Source organism: Camellia sinensis, chromosome 15 (assembly GCF_055761805.1).
Source record: "Camellia sinensis isolate YWXY chromosome 15, ASM5576180v1, whole genome shotgun sequence".
Classification (NCBI taxonomy): domain Eukaryota; kingdom Viridiplantae; phylum Streptophyta; class Magnoliopsida; order Ericales; family Theaceae; genus Camellia; species Camellia sinensis.
Window position 1 is genome coordinate 137342359 of NC_138975.1, and position 21721 is coordinate 137364079.

Genomic DNA, 21721 nt, shown 5'->3' on the forward strand with positions numbered 1-21721 from the left:
CCGAGTCTTACAATAATTAGATTGGTGGGACTCGTAAGTTGCCTATTACTTGTATGGCTGACATGATTAGGGTTCAAATCATGACTCAATTATCTAATAGGGGAGTTGAATTTAAAAGATGGACTACCAGATTGTGTCCAGTTATGGAAAAGAAGTTGGTGGATCCTTTGAATCTAGCTAAGTCTTGGGATGTGATTATTGCTAGTGATACTATGCTTGATGTTCATTCTTCTATTTCTTTTTATGTTGATATTGGTAGATGGACTTGTTCTTGCCATGAATGACAATTGAATGGTTTTCCTTATTGTCATGTTGCGCGTGCTTTGCGTAGTATTGGTAGAGATGTGTATTGTTTCATTGATCCTTTTTTTGTGTGAATTGTTTTAAAGAGTCGTACAAGGAATTTGTTCATCCAGTGCCTTCAAGTGAGAGATTTGACTTTGATGGTGCCGGTAGTTTGATTATCAAACCTCCTATAACGAAGAAGCAACTCGGGCAGAACAAGAATAAGAGGATACCTTCTAGGGGTGAGAATGTGAAGGCTGCTATTTGAGGCCATAGTCTATTCTTTGGATTTGTATTTAAAGTTGAGGAATTATGATAATAAAATGCGATACTTGGTATTATGGAAGTAATGAATAAAGTTGGTTGCATTCTTTTTTCTTTTTTGATATGTTCTTTAGTTATTGAAGTTGTTTTGTAACAGTTTTTTTTTTTTTAGTTTATGGAGCTGGTCGGTTTTATTTTTTGGAATGCTGAGAAAGTTTTTAAAAATTTCTTATTGAAACTGTATAATCTTGTAGTTCTACTGCATGATGTATTTATTTAATGTTTCGTAGTGACAAAATTGTATAATTTTCCAGTTTCATTTAAAATTTTGAAATGTAATTTATCTATTTGTTTGAGTCATGAAACTAGATAATTTTGCAGTTTTAAGAATTATTTAGTAAATACATATTATAATGCGTGGGCAGCAATTCACGATAATAAAACTGCATAATTTTGTAGCATAATTTTTGTTTGAGTGATGAAATTGCATAATTTTGCAGTTTTAAGCATTATTAGAGACAACCTATCCTGTATGAATTTATATGCAACCACAAACGTGACAAAATAATAACCACAAGAATACAAACAAGAATAATAACCACAGGAGGAAGAACAACAAGAACAGTAACAACAACATCAATGACAACAATCGTCACCACCATGATAACCACAAGAAGATCAACCACCAAAAGCATAAAAAGTACTTGTCATACGTAAAAATAAAAATAAAAATAAAAATAAAGGAAAAAGATGTTCACATGAGTATTTCTATTGTAAAGAAGTTCGTTCATTATTTCTATGGTTTGGTATGTTTTGTCAACATTTGATAATGCTCGAGGTTCCAAGATCGATTCTTATCATTGAGGAATTGACTTCTCATCAAATTATTTCATAAAGAGTGAATCTCTCACCAACAAAGAATATCCATTGGATTTAATGCCATATACCCTCCTCATCTTGGACTTTTCAACAATTATCTCTTCTTTCTTTTTCTTTTTTATTTTTTAGTGAATTTTTTAAATATTTTAAGATTTTTTTTTAACTTTTAGATATGCACCTTAACCTAAATATACTTAAAAAGTAAAATATTTGTAAAAAAAAAAAAATTAAAAATTAATAAATACACATGAACACGAAAACATATTAAATTTTTGTATTTTTTTAATATTTTTGGTATTTAGTGAATTTTTTAAAGATTTTTTTCAAAAATATTATACTTTTTAAGTATATTTATATTAAGTGTATCTAAAAATTAAAAAATTTGTTTAAAATATTTTTAAAATTTTAGTAAAAATAAAAATACAAAAAATAAAAATAAAAATAAATAATTTTCAGAAAAAAGAGATAAAAAATACGGAAAACAAAAAAAAATCAATTTTTAGAAAAAAGATTCAAACCAAACAAGGTGATTTATTTTTAAAAAATAGATGACAAATATAATTTCAAGAATAACTTTATATTTTTTGTTATACAAATATGATTCAAATATAAAGTTATCAGTGTCCAGATATCTTATTTTTTACATGAATATTCTACTCAACGAGTTTTAAAAAGTAAAGAGTTAAGATCATTGAAACCTAAACGCTTTCTCAAATTAAAATGACCAACTTGAAAAAAGTCAAATAATGATTGACAGGAATGAAAAGTTACTAGGAAAAAAGTGCTATTTGATTTATTTATTGACTCATTCGAATAAAATAGGAATAATTTTCATGTAATTTCTATAAATTCTCATTACATTAGTGTTGTGTCATAAAAAAATACAATAGGCAAACCATGTTTGTGAATATAAAGGATTGCAATTTCTTTTATAAAAGAAACTATCACATGAAATAAAATAAAATAAAATAAAGTAAATGACAAATTTAAGCGAATTAGAGAAGAGAGATTAGTGTAGAGAAGAGAGATTAGCAAAGTAAAGACTTTTATTTGATAATTTAAAAAATGAACTTAATACAACACTTTCTCAAATTCAACTTGAGAAGAGAGAATGGCAAACTAAAGACTTTATTTGGTCAGCAACACTACAAACTCAAAACAAATAAATAAGAATAATACTAAGTATCATTAAAAAAATATCATGAAATGTATCATGAATTTTTTTTATCCGTTAATTAGTGTGTAGTGTTTTATTATATGTATTATTCTGGCCTCACAATAACAACTTCAAACCAATACCATTAATTTCTATAAATTCTCATTACACTAGTATTGTGTCAAAAGAAAACACAATAGGTAAACTAAGTTTGTGACAATTAAGGATTTTTATTCCTTTTATTAAAAGAAACTATCGTATGACATAAAAAAAATGATAAATGACAAATTTAAATAGATTAGAGAAGAGAGATTAGCAAACTAAAGGCTTTATTTGATAAGTCAAAAAAAGAACTCAATACAACATTTTCTCAAATACAAAATGAGAAGAGAGATTAACAAACTAAAGATTTTATTTGGTTGGCAATGCTAAAAAATCTAGAAATAAAGAACTATGAAAATATCTAAAATTTCAAATCTATGGCCAACATTTGTTCAAGAAGTGGTCTTTGATCCTTATCTGTTCAAATTTCAACAAATAAAAAAAAAAAAAATTGTTGAACAAATTGAATTTTGTATCCATTTTTTTTCTTTGTTGTTATTGAACATGTGACGCTCCAAAATAATTAGACATTCTACTCCCGTATAATATTACTGACATACGGAACACAAGTACAATTTGATTATACAACATCATTTCCAACACGTGTCTCAGTACATTCTTTTAGTTCTACAACAGAAATTCCATCTATAATGAATAAACTAAATTATTACAAGTTAATGCCTTAAAGGCGACAAATTCTCAAGGCCTTGCCTGGTTACAGCAAATGAGTCACAACTCAATACAAAGAAGCCTGTGGCATAAATTATAACAAATAACCAAGGAAAAACAACAAATACGAGCCTCAGCTCCAAGATACTCCCAAGTCATCACCTAGGCGGAGGCACATCGGTTCACCTAAAAGTGGTTTCCCTCATAAGATGAGCATAAAGCTCAATAGAAATAAACTTAATAACATGCATGAAGTTTAACAATTTCATAAGATGAATGCACGTGAAATGTCATGGTAAAACATGCATTTTCTTCCTTTGAAACAATGTAATGCGAGATTTTCAAAACATCTTTCCAAAATCAACAAAATTCTTTCGAAATAGTCAAGTGGTACATATAATGAATAAATATCCAGGGCTAGTGTTTATAATAGTCACTATGCCATTTTTACCAATATTGCTCAGAAGGCTCGGCACCTATCGCGCGGGTTTTAGGTCTTACACCAAGGATACACAGGCTAACTTAATTCTACTCTAACACCTCCTCTTAACTTCACCATTTTATTTACAATTTCGATAATACAATACATGCATCACAAAACAACAATACATTTCTCGAAACATGAAATCTCCAATTACAAATCCATGATATGCACAATGTGATGTATGATTTGTAAACATTTCCATTCCCTAATCCACATGTAGTTTCTACAACAATCAATACAACTCTCCACCGGTTGCCAAAACAATTATCTCTAATTAAAAGACAACAACAGTAATAATATTCCAAAAATCATAACTGTAGCTTGACTTTTTGTACTCCTTTCGGATACAATAGCCCTACAGTTCGGACTCCCGTGGTTTTGAATCTGATCTCACAAGTGCAATGTGAAATAGATAAACACAAGAGTCTAAGTCCAGCAAATCTTTTGAAAAATCAATTTTGAATCAAAATGTCAAAAATGGACTGCTTTGCCAAACACAGAGTCACCACCTAAACTTTTTTGGGAAATTTAGGAAACCCGAGTGAGGACACCCCATTTTTGACCGCTCGCAAGGCTCGAGCGCTTTATCCAGTACACTCGATGATGAAAGTGGTGTTGTGCATGATTTGAGGTCTCAACGAAGAAGCCTTGTTTAAGCTCCAAAACAACCTCAAACCTTCCATATTCCCATTGATTATACCCAAGAAATCTATTTTTACACCTTGTGCCATTCTATACTGAGGCTAAAATAGAAAAAACAGGAGAATTTATTGAGGGTCGGCTGTGCCTCATTGAGGGTCAGCCGTGGCTATTGAGGGTCGGCCAGGGTTTGGTAACGAGAAACACTGTTCTGGGCGGGAGGCCGCCAACTGTCTATTTTTGAAGATATTTATGATATTTTTGGCTCAAATTCTATAAAAATGACCATATATCTCTGTTTTAAGGGTTGAAGAATTTCAAGAAAGTCATTATATCACCCAGAGAGCTCCCTCTTCTCCTTACTGTTCTGGGCGGGAGGCCGCCAACTGTCTATTTTTGAAGATATTTATGATATTTTTGGCTCAAATTCTATAAAAATGACCATATATCTCTGTTTTAAGGGTTGAAGAATTTCAAGAAAGCCATTATATCACCCAGAGAGCTCCCTCTTCTCCTTCTTATTGTGCAAGCAACACTTTAAACTAACCTACCACCTTGAACCTATATCCATACATCATATACACCTCCACATTTTAGCCTAGGAACCTTGGTTGAGCCTTGAACACCATAATTCAAGCTTGAGAGTATGTTGAGACTTAGCTTGGTTCATAATCAAAAACTTACTTCTTTGAGAGGTATAAGCTTACTATCTTCCCTCTTGCTTTCATTTCTTTTAATTGCTACCTAGTTCTTATTGTTTTGTGTTGCTTTGATCCTTTTCCAAGTGTTTGAGTTTGGGTTTGGAGAGCTACTAAAAGGATAGAGAGAGTTTATACTCTTTCTACACCTTTACCTATAGCTCAAACCCTTACTTTTACACTCTTTTTCTTTGTTCTCTACATTGGTTTTCAGAGTTAAAAAAAGGGCTAAAAATCATGCATTGAGGTTTCAAAAGTGGAGGGGTTAGCCACCCCTCATTGTTCTTGCTTACTAGTCTTGCTTCCTCTTTTGGTTGATTAGCTTTTTAGTTACGTTTTCATACTTTTTAGCCACTATTTTTCACCTATTTAGGGTTATTTTAGGGCTGTCTTAAGTTGTTTAAATAGTTCATGCTTTGATTAACTTGGTTGTTGTCTCATAAGTTTGACTATATAGCATGTTGTATATTTCTCTAAGCTTTTCTTCAACTTATTTCCATATTTAAGAATCTCATTTTAATAATCAACTTGCCATTCATCTCTTTTATTTGAGAGTCATTTCAATCGGTTGACGGTTATTCAAAACGTGAACTACTGATTTATGCTTAATAGCTTAATCTCTACAGAGGTTCATTGCCAACGGTGTAGTCTCTTTTTCATATTGAGAATCACCTCCCGTTTGACATAGTTCTCACTTAGTGGACGTAATCTTTAATGGACGTAACAATCACCGTGGACTTAACAAATTAAAGGATGGTAAAAGCTAATGAATTTGACTTAAAATGAACCAACCCACATAAAAAAAATGAGTTATCTTGCTTGAGATTCGGCCAGACGTTATGTCGAATTCGTTGTGTCAAGGGTTGTCTTACATCAATTCATGATGTTTTGATGGATCTTGAAGCGTCTTAACCTCCATCTTTGAGTTCACTCCATGATAGGATGGAGGGGTGGTTGTTGTTCATTTAATTTATTGATTTTTGTCTAAGTTGTGCATCAAAATCATCAAGCAATCAATTTGCTCATTGATGGTTTTGGAGACAATTCTAACCTTCTCTCGAGGCTTTCCCATGACAAAGAAGTATGAGAGGGACAAACAGTGTCCAGAACACTCTGTCTACACTGCTTTCACTTTAGAGCACAAAATAAAATTTTGCATGAAATTGAGGCACGACCTGCCTTCTTTAGGCCAAACCGGGCTTCATTGAGGGCCGGCCGGTCATCAATGTTTGGTCAGCAGTGTATTTTTACAGAAAACAGAAGGTAGCGGCTAAAGGTGAAACATAGCAAGCGAAGGCAGACAGTGCTGTTCTAGGACCTTGTGCATGCAAACCTTGTGTATTAATGCTCCGTGCATTGTTGTAATTAATTAATTTATTTATTTAATACTGTTTATTGTAATTAGTCTTGTTAATTATTAATGTTGCAATTAATTAAATATTATTGTTTATTTGTAATTGTTATAGCTAGTTAGTTTAGATAGTTAGATTACTTGTCATGATTATCCTTGTTGTAATAGTATAGTTAGCTAGTTAATGCTTTAATGATTTCATTCGGTTTTGTAATAAGTAGTTTAATTCTTACTTTCAGACTATGACTCGCACCCTCTTGCACGAGGGCAATGTTGTAATAAGTTGTATGTCTTCCAATCCCACGTCTTTCTCCCTTTTAGTTATTTGCTTATGATGGTTAGTTTAGAAACATCAAGTTTTGTTAGCATACTCCATGTTTCGCATCCATTTGTCTTATATGCATCTAAGGTTCGGCTGATCATGCTAACCTAATATCAAATGCTCAAATTCATTACTTGACTATGTGCTCTCTCGCATGTCTTGACTGGAATCATATGCCATGCTCATAGGCGAGCCTATAAAATACATAATGCATGCGTTGCATTAATCATATTGCATTAATCAGGAACATGCATATTTTTCTAAGTATTTTGCTTTGTTTTGGCTCGGAGTACTAGGTGAGCTGTTTTGAGCTTTAGCATATTGCATGAATGTGGTTGTTTCCATATTAAATCATATTACCATGAGGTTAATTGCTTAAATGATATAACTGTTTGAATGCTTGTGGATGAAGGCTAGTTGCTTGAACTGAGATGGTTTGATGAAATGTCCATTTTAGCCCACTTTTTCAAGTGGCAAATTCACAAAACATGAGATCAAGTGTTCCAATTCTTGAAAATTAGTCTATACCTTGTGTGTGCATCACATAGTAATATAGCTAATAAATCAGAATAAGAGCATATAATGTAAATAAGTATCACATCATGATTAGTAGAGGCCGATCTTTGATCGGGCGAGTGGAGTGCTCAATTCATGTCCTTCCCTTCCCGTACCTAAGTTCCTGAGCCGACACACTTTGGTGATGACGGACTAATGGCCTTTGGCACGAGTCTTGGGTTTCCTAAATTTCCCCCAAAAATTATTTAGGTGGCGACTCTGAAATCTGGCAAAGCAGTCCATTTTTGGCATTTGATTCAAACATTGATTTTCCAAAAGAATTGCCAGATTTGAACTCTTTTGTGTTTTTACTGTTTCACATTGCACTTTGTGAAATCAAATTCAAAACCATAGGAGTCCGAATTGTAGGGCTTGTCGTCTTCCGAAAGCGGGCACAAAAAGTCGAGCTATAGTTTTCTGGCGACTTTGCTAGGGAACTTAGAGAACTTGACTTGGAACTCATGATGTGAAATTTTATCTACACTTATATGTTCTTTGCATTACATTTTGCATTGGTGCGCTTAAGTCACTGTGTTTGCCGACTGCTATTCCTGGGCGGTTTGCCAGAGGCTTGCCCAAAAGGCTTGCCAAAAGGTTAACCGATCATGGACTCTGCCATGTTGGAAACACAACCCTTGGATCTGGATTATCGCTGTATCACTTGATCCACCTTTCACTTCTCGGTGTTAGGTGTGAGAGGTATATTAAGTTTTCTTGCTGAGGTACCCTTTTGACCATTCGACCTAGTTACATATAGTGAAGTTATAGTGACTATTCCAACTTAGGATAAGATACCATCCATTTATAGGATGTTGTGAAACTCGTTGTTTGAAATAGTGCAGCCTAGATCATGCCAAAAATCTAGGATAGGGTAACCTTACCCCCTCATAGGGGTGTTTTGGTTCTTTTACTTGATATGTGCTTTTACAATGAGACTCTACAGGATGGTTTATATCAATATGACTTTGAGAACAGAGTTTAGTAGGGATTACAATTCAACTATGTGTTTTGATTGTTGTGAATTGGGGCCGAAGTGCTGTCCGATTTTGATTTTGTTTTTCTTTCTTTCTTTTTCCTAAGTAGTTTACCATCATGGCTTTAGAAAGACCCGATATTCCCTAAGTTGTGTGGACTTGCTTTGGCAGGCTTTGCAAAGCTTAAGACCTTGTTGGTGGCCAACCAGTGTTGGCTTGGCTTCCGCCAGTCACTCGACGAAGAAGGAACAGACAGTCAGTAGTATCAGTATAGAGCACTCCGTAAACACCTATCCATTCCCACTCAATCAGTTCACCAGCATCTAGTTCACCTAAACTAGTAATGGCACAGAACACATCACAAAACGCAGAGGAATTCGTTGCCATGATGACGACTTTCCAAAGAACCATGGACACTGTAAACCAGAGAATGGCCGTACAAAATGAGATTATTGGCGATCTACAACGTACATCTGGAGCATCAGTATCAACCGTACACCCAATCCCTACTGTTCAGCCAAACCTGGATCTACCCCCACCAGTAAAAAATATGCTAGTCCCAGATCCTCAGGACATGTTTCCCCCGACTCCAGCTTATCGGCCTCCGGTTCAACCTCCTACAAAGATTTTTCCTTTTGATATCAATGAAATTGATCCAGCCTTAGTGAAGATTGCTAGATTGGAGAAAGCATTAAAGAAATCCCAAGTCTTCAACTCCATTCTAGATATCGAAGATGGGTACATTGAGGCTTCGATCAAATTACCGGAGAAATTTAAGATGCTCCACGTCGATAGATTCGATGGGAGTGGGGATCCGATTGTGCATGTCCGATTGTTTTCGGATGTATTGAGGCCTATGGGTTTTTCTAGGGCACATAAGCTTTCCTTGTTTGGGAGAACCCTATCTGATGTGGCGGCCATCTGGTATGCTAAGTTGGAGGACTTCACAAAGCGGAATTGGAAAGAGCTATCTGAGGCATTTGTCAATCAGTATTTGTGTAACACCCAGATATAAGTAACCATTAGTGAGATAGAGGCTACTACGCAAAACCCCAAAGAATCATTCATTGATTTTGTCACCCAGTAAAGAGCCAAGGCAGCCCGAATGACAAATAGGCCTGCCGAAAGAGAACAAGTCCGGCTAGTGGTCCAGAACCTTGAGCCAGACATGCTGCACAGGATGATAGTGGCGGTGTTGTCCACATTTTCCTCTTTACATGAGCTGGGGGTCCAGATTGAGAGTGCATTTAAAAAGGGTATCATCCACAGAACAAGTGAACCCGCAAGAAGGCCATTCTCCTGGAATAACAATGCTAGCAATAGCACTATTCCACGGCCTGCAGATGTTAATACTGTTGTTTCGATGGCCAAGATGGCTGATCTTTTTGCTACTACCACAACCTCACAACCTTCACAAAGTACCGGTCCACCCCGGAATCGAAGAGTTTTTACTCCCCTCCATATGAGCCCAACCTACGCCCTCAAGCTATTAATGCAAAAAGGACATCTCAAGCCTTTCAATCCTCGCCCACTTCCAGACCCATTGCCACCCAAACATGACCCTACCCAGTAATGTATCTTCTACCAACAACATGGCCATCCCACAGACATGTGCTACCATTTACGTCATGAGATCCAGGATCTCATTGACAACAAAGTCATTGCCTCACCTTCTAAGCCAAACGTAATAACTAACCCACTTCCTGCACATAACTAAGCCCTCCTACCTAGAAATATTAACCATATCCATACACTACTGCCCACCTTTAACCCTAGCACATACATTATCTCAACCCACCTACCAAGACCGGAGGTGGTCATTCCAGAAGGCACAGACATGTGCATGATGGATCTAACACCACAAACCTAACCCAGGCCCGTTGCAATAGAAATGGAAAGAGAAGGAAATGCACTAAAGATAGGGTCGCTTGATACCCATGTCACAAAGAAGGGGGTCTGTAGCTTGACTTTTTTGCGCCCTCTTTCGGAAGTTCGAAATATAAGCCCTACAGTTCGAACTCCCGTGGTTCTGAATCTAATCTCACAAGTGCAATGTGAAATAGATAAACACCAAAGAGTCCAAATCCGACAAATCTTTTGGAAAAATCGATTTTGAATCAAATTGCCAAAATTGGACTGTTTTGCTAGACACAGAGTCGCCACCTAAATATTTTGTTTTCGAAAAATTTAGGAAACCCATAACTCGTGCCAAAGGCCACGTGTCCTTCATCACCAAATTTGTCTCGGTTCGGGAACTTAGGTACGAGAGGGGAAGGTCATGATTTGAGCACCCCACTTGCCCGATCAAAGATCGGCCTCTACTAATCATGATATGAATCTTATCAACATTATATGCTGTTGTTCCGATTTATTAGGCTAATATTACTATGTGATGTGCACACACACAAGTGTATACTTACTTTGCAAGAATTGGAACACTTCAAGTCATGTTTGTTTTGAAAGTTGTTTCGAATATATACTACTTGAAAAAGTGATCGCATATGAATATTACTCAAATTATCCCAATTCAAACAACAAGCCTTCATCCATAGGCATACAAGCAGTTTATCATTTAAGCATTTAGCCTCATGGCAAGCATGCCAGATATGACAACATCAACACTCATGCAATATGCTAAAGCGAGTAAAGGCTCACCTAGTACTCCAAGCCAAAAAGATATGAGTTAGAAAATGCATGATTCCTAACTATGCGAGATAACTAATGCAACACATGCAATATTCCAATTACTAGGCTCGGCTACTTAACGTGGCATATGAATCAATGAAATAGCATGCGGTCTAAGCACGTATTCAAAGAAGCATTGAAACGACAATGTAGTTAGAATGATGAACCGAGCCTCGGTGCATGCAATACAAATGGATGCAAACATGGAGAATGCTAATTGAAACATGATGTCTCTAAACTAACCATCATAAACAGTTAAATAGAAGGAAGAAAGACGTGGGGTTGGAAAACATATACATTATTACATTGCACTCTCACAAAGGAAAGTCCGAATGAATAAACTAAGCTAATTAAACTAATTATTACAAACCGAAATGAATAACTAGCTAAACTAATTTAACTAATTATTACAATAACAAATAAATTAACTAACTATTCTAGTTAACTGATTAATTAAATAATCACAACACAAGTGCAATTAACATGAGTAATTAAACTAAACAACTAACTACTACGTCTCGAGAAATGAAGAATGTTCATGTGCATGCTCAATTTTCACCCGAAAAGACCACCGTTTTGCTTTCGGAGAGCTTCTGTTGCGCAATAGAACACCAACACTACTGCTCACTCTGCTTTGCCTTACAAACTCACTTCTAAACTTTGCATCAATGGCCAGTCGGCCATTGGTGAGGATTGCCGGCCACCAGTGATGGCCGATCGGCCATCAAAGGTGGTTTGCCGGCCACCTGCCGGCCATGGAAAGTGGCCTGCCGGCCACCACTGTACAGGTTCATCTTGCTGCAACAGAGGACAAACAGAGCATGTACAGGGCATTTCCAAGGTTTGTTTGCACGACTCAACCCTCCTTTTCATGAGCAAATCAAAGGAGTAGCAAGTTCGGTTCACAAACCATCAATAGATGCAATTTCATTACATGATGGCTTGTGAAACCAAGTGTGCAAGCTCAATAGATGCAACAAAAGACACAAACCTCCTCCCTTTCATGAAATATCAAGGGAAGTGGTGACCTTGGAACCTTGAATCATTTCATCACTAATGAGTATGAAATGCTTCAAGCTTCCATGTGTTCAATTAACATCCGATTAAACACAACCAATTATTATCTTGCACCATTTTTTAGCCTCAATTTTAGTTACTCAATTTTAAATTACCAACCATTCTTTAATCCATTAAGTGCAATGGTGAGTTTAAGTCCTCTAAATGGAAAGAATGCTCAAACTAAAAGTTATTTTAGGCATGAAAGAGATATCATACCGTTAGTAATGAATCCCCTAAGGGATTAAACCATTAAGCATGACATCTCAATCTCATGCTTCAAACAAACAAGTTGTTTGAACCACTTTCAAAGCAAAACAAAAGCCAAGAATGAAGGGAGGTTGCAGAGATTATTAGTGTTGAAATGAAGCATGAAAAACATAAATAAATGCTGTCAACTCAAACAAGATGGTGTCTAAGGCCTAGAACACCAAACTCATGAGGACTATTACACTACAAACATACTAAACAAGCTCAAATGCAAACAACAGGCCAAAAGAGTGCTAAAATAGTCTAAAATAAGTCCTAAAATATGCTGGAATTAAGCTAAAAAATTCTAGATTAAAATGCTAGAACATGGCATCAACTAGGCTAGTAAGCAAGACACAAGGAGGGGAGGCTAACCCCTCAAAATTTGAACTTCAAAGCATGATTTTAGCCAGTGAAAAAGCTCTGAAAATCAGTGTTTAAAAGCTCGAAAAAAGATAGTAAAAGGGTGGGAAACATAAGGGCAAAGGCCTCCAAAACAAGATATAAAGAAAGGCTATCAACCCCTCAACCTTTAATGGCCTTAAACCCAAACTTCAGCCCAAAAAACACAGAGTTTTTACAGCCCAAAACAATTGAAAAACAGTAGTAAAACTAGTAGAGAAAGAAAGCAAATAGGTAAAGCCTTATATCTCTTGAAGAGAAGAAGCAATTCCAAGCAACAAAACAAGCAAATAACACCCTCTAGAGCTCAAACCAAGCTCAAAAGTACCTCAGCTCAAAGGTGAAGGGATTTGGTTAAGGGTGTATAGGCAAAGGTTGAAGAATTATAGACAAAAGTAGAGATTTGGTAGAGAGAGGAAAATTTTTGAGTTCAAAATTTTCTAACCTTCAAAACAATATGAGAGGTCTTCTATATATAGAGAACCAAACAATTCCCTCAAAAACATCCAGCCCTACACGTGGGTGAAAATGCATGCATCTATGCAAACAGCTGGCACAACTAGCATAAAATATCTGCAGAATACACTAGTGGCCGGCCGGCAGGCCATTAGTGGTGGCCGGCAAGCCACATCAGTGGCCGACAATGCAAAAGTGATGGTCGGTAGCCCAAAAGTGGTGTCCGGCAGGCCACCAGAGGCTGCCAGCTAGAAAAGCTAGGCTTGGTCCAAAACTAGGACAACAAAGGTATAGGGTTTGAAAGGCTCAAAGTTGAGGCATTTCACTGAGGACTTCAAGCTTTGGACGAGCATATAAACTCATCATCGGGTGTGAATTCGAGGACGTCCAAGTCGTAAGGGCCGTAAAAAATGGGGTGTCTACAGTTGCCTCTCTTTGACAGAACTCGGAGTCATGAAATAACGTGAGTGACTGTCGAAGCCTAGAGATGACCCATTTTTGACAAGGCCGTAAGACTTGGACAAACAATCGAGACAAAAAGAAATGGTTGCAACTGTGAGTTGCCTACGTATCCCTTTGCAAGGAATAAAACCAGCGTAGTTCTGGGCAAAATGCAAATGATATGCACAATGTGACTTTGAAAACTGGACTCACACTGTCACAACCCAAACTTGCCCCTAAAAGTTTGGACATAACCATCCTGAAAATTAAGCCTCGGAGTTAAATTTTCATCACTATAATACATACGGGGCCTAAACGGAAGCAAATATAATATCAAAATAAAATAACCATTGAGCTGTGTCTATATGCTAGGATCATGACGCATTATATACCATTTATATACATTGAGTCCATACATGTACGTTTATATACAAAGTATTTAAAACAACTAAGACAAGTCACCCAAGACTAGCAAAACATGCCATTACATATACGGGACTTCCCAAAACGAAACAAAAGGTCCCAATTACAAAATAAAAATCCATTCGGGTACACTATGAAACAGGTCCAGCAAAAAGGGCTCCTGAAGCCGACCTAGGGTTGTCCTTCACGTTGATTACCCACATACACATACATAAACACGGAGTGAGTCAAGCTCAGTAAATAATAGCAATATAGAGAAGGTAACTAAATAAGCATAAGAGTTAGAGACCATATATGAACTTGGTACAGGTCTCATTTATAAGCATACTTCAGAATGGCCTCGAGCCCATAATTTAATACAGAACGGCCTCAGGCCCACATAGGATACAAAATGGCCTTAGGCCCAACACAGTACGGAATAGCTTTAAGCCTAATGAATCAACAACTATCTAGAACAATGTAGGGTAGATGGAACATCGGCATGTCCCCATCTCCCTTGGCCTTAGCGCCATTGGTCACATGTGATCCATATCGTTACAAAGTAGATGGAACATCGGCATGTCTCCATCTATCCCGACCTTAGAGTCGTATGTCATAAATCATAAACAATTCATATCATAACGGCCTTGGGCCCACCTTTATAATGAGGTTTTCAATGGCCTTGAGTCCATGGTAGTGACATTGTGAAATGTTCCTAGTTAGTTCCATTCACATGATCGTATCCATCACATATGCTATTCATAAACAAAAGCATGATCATAGCGATAAGCAAAACATAACTTTACACTACTATTACTCATTGTGGGATGGTTGCACGACGGCCTCTTCCGGTATGGAACCTGTACATAGCACACACTTGTAAGTACTTCTTTCTTCTTTAGTCTTTTCTTCTTTATTTATTGTTCGATTCGTTAAGTTCCATTTAATTATCAATTTTACAGAAGAATCAAATGGACATTTTAACGCGTTCAGAGGGTTGAGAGGGGTGAAAGAAGTCAACAGAATTTTTTCCCTCTAGCTGCACGTGTAGAAGTCCCTAGCCGTAAGTGCGGGAAGGTGCGCCGCACGTGCCTTTATTTCAGAATGTAATCTTCAGACTCCCCTATTTTCCGCACGTGCAACTGTGAGCCCTGCACGTGCAACCATAGGTCCCGCACGTGCGGTTGTAGGCTCTATTTTAAGCAGTTCGAAGTTCAACAAAATCTAAACTTCCAAGGGCACCTCAAGACTCAATTATAAGCAAAGTTCCTTCATTGTTCCAACATGTAAACATACTAATCATGAATTTCATAAGTAATTAAGTCATAACTCTTGTAAAAGGGAATTTATACGACTTGATCCTATTTCTTTTTATCTTTTCATAGTGAACTACAAGAGATGCAACATAAAGAAAGGATCATAATATGCAAAACTTGGAGATTGGAAGGTGAATCTCCTTAAGCTATCTCAAGAAAACTCATACTTTAACATTTAACCCTCAAATTAAGCAAATACCATGAAACTTGATGAGTCTTATGGGTATCCTCTCAATCAACTCCAAACCCTAATTTATATAAGTAAAAAGCTTCCTTCAAATACTTGAGGACAATCAATAGAGTAATTAAGTTGCTTTACACTTACTTTGAGCTCCAATCCTTGAACCTTCTCTCAAATCCTCCAAGCTTTTGTTGATTTCCCTCTTTCTCTCTCTTTCTCTTCCTCTCTCTTTCCTCTTCCCTTTTCTCCAAGTGATATTTTTTTTATCCTTGACTCTAAGTCCTCTAAGTCTCTTATAACTATCACCTTCTTAAGTTATAAGTCTAAGCAAGCTTAGTTAAGAATTGGACCTAATTAAATCAATTTAATTCATTACGAATCAAATTTTATAAAAATTTACATTATGGCCTAAAAATCATTCTGAGCAAAACTGTAAGTCAATTTCGGGTTATCGTGCCTCTAAGGCTTTCAATTTCTAATCCAAGTGTCTTAATTCTAACAGATTTTCTCATAACCGATGGATATAATGTCATGAACACATAATTCACACAATTAGACCCAAATTCACATAAACTTTTATGGGAATTTATAGTTACGTCTTAATTAAAAGTTTAAAGCGTATAACAGAGTCGGGTTATTACACACACGCTTCGTGAAGTCGACTATTTTGAAAACCTATGATCATACGAGATAATGCAATAAGCAATAACAACACATGAATAAACAATTTCAAGCAAAAAAGATAAAACCGCACTCTAACCACGCCAAAATAAGAGACGAGGAAAGAAAACACTGCTCAGGGCTGTCTTTCATGCACCCTGAGAAACTGAGAAAATCGCTTGGGGTCGTGTTTCACACGTCCTAAGATACAAGAGAACCCGCTCGGACTCGCGTTTCACGTATCTCGAGAAATAAGAAAACTTACTCAGGGTTTGCGCTTCACGCATCCCAAGATGAAACCTACCCAGGACCACGTTTCACGCGTCTTGAGATAACAAGAAAACTGCTCGGGCTCATGCTTCGCACATCTCGAGAAACAAAAATGGCTCGGGGCTGTGTTTCACACGTCTTGAGATAAAACCTGCCCAGGGTCACGTTTCATGTGTCCTGAGAAACAATCGCTCAAGCGTGTGCTTCGCACGCTCCGAGACGAAACCTGCCCAAGGCTGCGCGTCACGCGTCCTGAGAAACTCTAACCACGTTGAAATTGCGAGAAGATGAGAAAAGCCGCCCAAGTTCGCATTTCACGCGTCCCGAGATGAAACCCGCCCAGGGCCGCGCATCACGCATCCTAAGATAAACAACCGCTCGGGCGCATGCTTTGCATGTCTTGAGGTAAAACCCGCCCAGGGCCGCGCGTCGCGCATCTTGGGAAATAACTGCTCAGACGCGTGCTTCGCACGTCCCAAGGGAAAACCAGCCCAAGACCATGTTTCACGCGCCCTGAGAAATAAAAACCGCTCAGGGCTGTGTTTCACACATCCCGAGGTACAAGAGAGTGGTGTGTGATAAGTGCACGAAGGTAAACCAATGTGATAGATGCACAAAATGAACAAGTGCGATAAATGCACAAAGTGAATGAATCGCACATACAATATCGTTTGTCTGTTAGAATGCAGTACGATGACAATGCATGTTCTAGGCAAGATAAACAAGTGAGATACAATGTTAATTGAAGGCATGTTTTATGCGTGAAGGGAGATGCACATTCTATGCATGATTAGAATGATACGAGATATGCATGCAACATACACATATGTGAAATGTATATTCTATGCAACAATACATGTGAGATGTATATTTTATGCAACAATAGAGAATGAAACGAGAACGAAGGCAAAACGAACAAAAGAGACATTCGACGGCACCTTCCGATTTACCTCGCGGAAGAATTGCGACATGTTTAAAAAGGATACACCTCGTTCATGTTGACAAGTGACGATCATCGCGCATCGAAAACATAGTTTTGAGCTTCCGTAGAGACAATATGAACCCAACTGTGAATCGTCTCTGCAACTCTTGGGAACCGAGGACACAAAATAGCATCAAAACACAAAAGAAGGCCACCGGCCATTGGCCGGCCACAGATGGGGGCTGCTGGGCATTGGCTAGCCACTGAATAGTCTTGCCGGCCATCAATGTGCCTTACCGGCCCCTTGCCGACCAACGATGACAGCTCGAGGGTTTTGATCTTTTCACTCTCGGGTCTTTAAGTATAGACCATGGCTCTTCATTTCCTCATAAGCTCACATCCGAAATTGCTCTCTCCCTCTCTAGGTGATTTTTATCTCTAGATCCGAGCTTTTCACGCGTTTTCCAACGCCCTACGCAAACTTTATTCGCTAAACCCTCTTAGTTCTCTTCACTTTGAACTGATTGAAATTTGATTTCGGCATTTCTTTCCTCATTTTCACCCTTCTAGGCTTGTTCCCCTCGAGTTTCTCTCGAGTTCTGTACGCTTTTCCCAACTTTGACTTTTTCTTCCATTTTCTCTCTCCTAGGGTTGACTTTTTCCAAGTTTACCTTCTTTTCTTCATTTTTCTTCATTTTTTACCCACTTTTCACCCATTCTTCAAATGGCGGATGGTTCATGTAGACGCGCCCGCGTGGGCCTCGTGCTACAGTTCGGACTCGATTTGTGTCACGGTTCTTAATCTGAACCAAAGAGTCCAAATCTGGCAAATCGTTTTGAGAAACAGATTTTTGAAAAAGTAGTGCCAAACATGGATTGCTTTGCCAGATACAGAGTCGCCACCTAAATATTTTTTAAAATGGGGAAATTTAGGAAACCCTGACTCGGTGCCGAAGGCCACATGTCCGTCATCACCGGAGTTGTCTCGGCTCGGGAGCTTGGGTACGATCGGGGAAGGTCAGCTATGAGCACCCCCTTTCGCCCGGTCCGAAGACCGGCCTCTACTAACCGTGATATCCAATTTTGAAAACGCTATGTGTTCTTAAACCAATTATTAGCCTAGAATTGCTATGTTATGCGCGCAGCAAACAAGTATAGACCAAATCGCCCAAATTGGAACAAAACATTTCATGTTTGTTTTGAAAATGGTTTGCTACTCGCAAGTAGGCTAAAATGCAGATTTTGCCACCCTCAAGTGGGCTTTTTAGAAAAGATGATTTTGCCACTATCTAGTGGGCTTAAAACTCACAGTTTTAATGCATTATTCCAATTTAGGTAATTCAACCTCCATCCACAGGCATTCAAGCAGTTATATCACATAAGCAGCTAGCCTCATGGTAATCATACTGTCATGGCAACACTCACACGCATGCGATATGCTAAAGCACGAAAGCTTACCTAGTACTCCGAGCCAAAACAGAAACTAGTCAGTAATCATATGCATGATCCTAGTTCATGTTAAAAATGGCTAATGCAACACATGCAAAGATGTAATCTAAACAGGCTCGGCTAACCCTAAAATGGCATATGAAATGCTACAAGTAACATGTATTCAATTTGGAATTGAAAAGTACAATGTAGTTTGTATGATGTACCGAGCCCGGTGCATGTCAACAAATGCATGAATGCACGCATGCATAGCATAAGGTATGCTAAAATAAATGTGCCCTAATCTACCATCATAAGCAGGTAAATAAAAGGGAAGAAAGACGTGAGGTTGGAAGACATACACACACTCACGCACACTTATTACAAATAAGCCCTCACTCGGAGGGACCAAAATAATAATACAAATTAATTAACTACGCAAGCTAATTAAATATTACAAATTGCTTAATTAATTAACAAATTAACTAAACTAAAGAAAAACAGTAAACCGCTTCGGGGCGAGGGCCAGATGCAACACATGCTCGGGACTGGCTCGGAATCGCACTGCCATGCGTAGTTTGCCTCTGTTTTCCCTGCTCTGCTCTTCTGAAAACTGCCAAAGTCTCAGGGATGCCTCTCAGGACACTGGGGGATATCATCGGCTGACCAAAATTTCCACCGGCAGTAGCATTTAGTCACCGGCACAAAATAGATCCACCGGCCATATATTGACTGCCGGTCGGCAATAAATACTGCCGGCCGGCAATAAATTCCTGCAGAACCTGCAACTCACAGCAGCAGAGGGGAAAATCTTGCATGGCAATGCAATTCAAGCAATTTATGCACCCATCACATTCCTTATCATGTTAATGACTCAAAGGAGGATGTGCTCCAATTCTCGGACCACCAATCACGCATTTCCATGCATGATTGCCCAAAGAATCAAGTGTGCAACTTCAATTTCAAAATGCATGCAAACCAAATAAACACACAAGGAGGCCTAACCTCTATCATACTCATCTCAAGAGGCAAGGTGATGCATGCAAGATGCAATGCAACTTAGGCATACGAGCTAAGGATGCAACATGCCGATACAAGCAAACATGCAAGGTGAGCATGCAAATAAGCAAAGGATGGTCTTAAACATGAATTAGGCAGCTCTAGTTAGGCCCAAAACAGTGGCCAATGGAAGAAAATGAAGTGTCTCGAAATGCGTGCGCACGGGCACGCAAACCGAGGCAATGGCATATGCAATGCAATGGCTAAAATGGCATATAGAATGCAACATGGACTTATACTAACATGAGAGAGCCTCAGCCACACTCACGTAAGAGGCCGATGGATGAAAATGAAGTGCCTCGAAATGCGTGCACACGGGCACGCAAACCGAGGCAATGGCATATGCAATGCAATGGCACGGAAAATGATATGCAAACATGCCAATGGGATTTCAGCACTGAAATGTGGGGGAAAACAGCCCCGAAATGAGGCGAAAACACACCCGATGCATGGAATAGTCCCGAAACATGGACTTTTGGCACCCGAAATGGCTTACAGCTATACAAAGCATGCACAATATGGACATGGAGCATGAAGACAGAAGCAAGACAGCTCTGAGACAAGCATTTTACTAGTACAAAACATGGTCAAACAGCAAACCAAGATAGGGCAAAACTAGCATGCAAGAAATGGCCCTAAACATGAGATTAAAAAGAAACTCATAGGTGCTGGCCCCAAACAGGTTAGGGTCCTTCAACAATGTTGAAGAGGGACCCAAAATAAGACTATTTACAGTTTATGGCAGCCCCAAAAACAGTATAAAAATATATTATAAATGCAATGCAAAAAATGAGGCTCAAAAGTGGCTATAACATGAGGTATACAAAACATTCACCAAACAAGAAAATACCCTTAATAAAACATGTTCAGGAGGTCAAAATAAAGCCACTTTTAGTTCGGACCAAGGTCCAAAAACAGCAACATCAGGGGCTGCCAAGACATACAAAAATGGGACCAAAAAGAGGATATAAAGGGGAGTACAACATGGAAGTCCCAAACAGTGTTGAGCCCTTCTTCAATGTTGAAGAGGGGCTCAAAATAAGCCTATTTTCAGTTTACATCAGGCTCTAAAACAGATCACACATAAGCCAAAAATTCTATGCAAGATTATGGCATTCAAGGAGGATATTGAAGCAAGTGCAAGCTACTGTCCTCAAACAGCAAGAGGTCCTCAATCAAACATGAAGAGGACCTCAAAATATGATGACTTACAGTTTGGGTCGGAGCCCAAAGATGCAAGAAACTATGGCTTAGATATGATGCAAGAATAGGCTAGAAAAGGGAAGAAGAGGACTCACCTTTGTAGACCAATGAACCAGCACCTCTTGGACCAAGTTTAGGTGCTCCTAAGCTCTGGAGAACAGCCTCAAGCTGCTGGAATGGGCGTTGGATGCCTTGTGCTATGAGTTGATGAAGAAATGGCCCAAGAACAAGGGTGTTTGATCACTCTAACATACCCAAATGTAGAGAGAGAGGGAGATATAGAGAGAGAGGGTGATATATATGTTATATGTATGTATTAGGTCTGGTTTTTGCTCCAAAAATCCAACCTAAACAAAGGAGGAGGAGAGGTGCTTATATAAGGCAAGGAAAACACTTAACTTACAAGCTAAGTAAAGGGAAAGGGGTCAAAGGGGTTCAAGGCTTATTGGAGAAGCTTGGACAGCTGGTAGGCTTCTTGAGGAAGCCAAGATAAGGGGTCAAGGCTTCCTCAAGAAGCCTTGAGCAAAGGGTGCAAAAGAGGGGTCCCAAGGTGGTCAAGGGTTCAAAATAGCCACATATATGCACGTGGAGTAGGGTCTGTGCATCCCAGCTG